Source organism: Cervus elaphus, chromosome X, assembly GCF_910594005.1.
Source record: "Cervus elaphus chromosome X, mCerEla1.1, whole genome shotgun sequence".
NCBI classification, from domain to species: Eukaryota; Metazoa; Chordata; class Mammalia; order Artiodactyla; family Cervidae; genus Cervus; species Cervus elaphus.
This window is the reverse complement of record NC_057848.1, coordinates 129,457,203-129,460,035: the sequence shown is the minus strand read 5'-3', so window position 1 is coordinate 129,460,035 and position 2,833 is coordinate 129,457,203. Positions and strand designations below refer to the sequence as shown.

General features: G+C 41.2%; 1 pseudogene; it reads left to right on the top strand.

The window, feature by feature from the left end:
- Positions 1-1,888: 1,888 nt before the first annotated feature.
- On the top strand, positions 1,889-2,487 carry LOC122690485 (annotated as a pseudogene).
- Positions 2,488-2,833: the final 346 nt, after the last annotated feature.

Below are 2,833 nucleotides of genomic sequence, written 5' to 3'. Positions count from 1 at the left end.
AGTCCAAGGGACTCTCAAGAGTCTTCTCCAAAACCACCGTCCAAAAGCATCAATTATTTTGTGCTCAGCTTTCTTTATAGTCCAACTCTCACATCCATACCTGACTACTGGAAAAATCATAGCTTTTACTAGATGGACCTTTGTTGGCAGAGTAATGTCTCTGCTTTTTAATATGCTGTCTAGTTTGGTCATAGCTTTGCTTTCCAAAGAGCAAGCGTCTTTTAATTTCAAGGCTGCAGTCACCATCTGCAGTGATTTTGGAGCCCCCCCCCCCCCCCGCCAAAAAAAATAAAGTCTGTCACTGTTTCCATTGTTTCCCCATCTATTTGCCATGAAGTGGTGGGACCAGATGCCATGATCTTAGCTTTCTGAATGTTGAATTATAAGCCAACTTTTTCACTCTCCTCTTTCACTTTCATCAAGAGACTCTTTTGTTCTTCGCTTTCTCCCATAAGGGTGGTGTCATCTGCATATCTGAGGTTATTGATACTTCTCCTGGCAATCTTGATTCCAGCTTGTGCTTCATCCAACCGAGCATTTTGCATGATGTACTCTGAATATAACTTAAATAAACACAGTGACAATATACAGCCTTCACATAGTCCTTTCCTGATTTGGAACCAGTGTGTCGTTCCATGTCTAGTTCTAACTGTTGCTTCTTGACCTGCATACAGATTTCTCAGGAGGCAGGTCAGGTGGTCTGGTTATTCCCATCTCTTTAATAATTTTCCACAGTTTGTTGTGATCTACACAGTCAAAGGCTTTGGCATAGTCAATAAAGCAGAAGTAGATGTTTTTCTGGAACTCTCTTGCTTTTTTGATGATCCAGCATATGTTGGCAATTTGATCTCTGCTTCCTCTGGCTTTTCTAAGTCCAGCTTGAACATCTGGAAGTTCACGGTTCACATACTGTTGAAGCCTGGCTTGGAGAATTTTGAGCATTACTTTCCTAGCGTGTGAGATGAGTGCAATTGTGCAATAGTTTGAACATTATTTGGCATTGCTTTTCTTTGGGATTGGAACAAAAACTGACCTTTTCCAACCCTGTGGTCACTGCTGAGTTTCCCAAATTTGCTAACATATTGAATGCAGCACTTTCACAGCATTGTCTTTTAGGATTTGAAATAGTTCAACTGGAATTCCATCACCTCCATCAGCTTTGTTCATAGTGATGCTTCCTAAAGCCCATTTGACTTTGCATTCCAGGATGTCTGGTTCTAGGTGAGTAATCACACCATCCTGTTTATCTAGGTCATGCAGATTTTTTTCATATAGTTCTTTTGTGTATTCTTGCCACTTCTCCTTAATATCTTCTGCTTCTGCTAGGTCCATATTTCGGTGCTTTATTGTGCCCATCTTTGCATGAAATGTTCCCTTGGTCTCTCTAATTTTCTTGAAGAGATCTCTAGTCTTTCTTATTCTATTGTTTTCCTCTCTTTCTTTGCCTTGGCCAGTGCAAAGAGCTGATTCACTTGAAAAGACCTTAATGCTGGGAAATATTGAGGGCAAGAGGAGAAGGGGGAAAGAGAGGATAAGATGATTGGATGGCATCGCTGACTCAATGGAGATGAGTTTGAGCAACTCAGGGAGATTGTGAAGGACAGGGAAGTCTGGTGTGCTGTAGTTCATGGTGTCGCAGAGTCAGACACAACTTTGTGACTGAAGAACAACAACAACCTTACACCTAAAGCTATCAGAGAATAAAGATCAAACAAAACCTAACATTAGTATAAGGAAACAGGAAGATAAGAGCAGACATAAATGAAATAGAAGTGAAGAAAATAATGGAAAAAAAATCAATAAAACTAGAAGCTGGTTGGGCTTCCTTTGTGGCTCAGAGAGTAAAGAGTCTGCCTGCAATGCAAGAAACCCGGGTTTGATCCTTGGGTGAGGACAATCCCCTGGAGAAGGAAATGGTTACCCACTCATGAAGCTAAACAAAATTGATAACCAGACTCATCAAGAAAAGAAGGGAAAGGACTCAAATCATTAAAATTAGAAATGAAAATTGAGGTGGGTGGAGCTAGCCCAGTCAAATGCTTAGGGAGTTGAGTGGGAATCCAGCATACCTGAGGCAGACAGGCGGCTGGGCATCCTCAGTTACTGGATAACTGCTTCTCTTTCTGGTGTCTCCTCCACATAATGAGAAGTATGTTCATGGAAGTCCCTGAGACAGCCTCCATGGAGGAGCAGAAAAAAATGGAAGATAAAGTGACTAGTCCAGAGAAAGCTGAAGAAACAAAATTAAAAGCAAGGTATCCTCATCTGAGATGAAAGCCTAGAGGTTCAGATTTTTTGAAGAAATGATTGCCGAAAGGGCAAAAATATTTTGATTCTGGGAATTACAGTATGGCTAAAGCAAAAATGAAGAACAAGCAATTTCCTACCACAGCCACAGATAAGACAGAGGTCACTGGTGACCACATTCCCACTCCATACAACCTTCCTCAATGGTAATCATCTCTTGTTAGCAAATTGACTGATTGATTAAAGCAGTTGGACTGCATGTGTCTTGTAATTCCCATTATTTCCCCTTAATATATTACTTCTCTGCTTTTTATTTCCTTTCACTCACTAAGCCATTCAAGAGTGATGACTTCGCATGTAGCAGTAGTGTGCGCTGCTATTGTAAGTGGATGTGGTTTAGTTGCTAAGTTGTGTCTGACTTTTGTGACCTCATTGACTGTAGCCCACCAGGCTCCTCTGTCTATAGGATTTTCCAGGCAAGAATACTGGAGTGGGTTGCCATTTCCTTTTCCAGGGGATCTTCCCAATCCAGGGATCAAATCCAGATCTCCTGTACTGCAGGTAAATTCTTTACTGACTGAGCTAC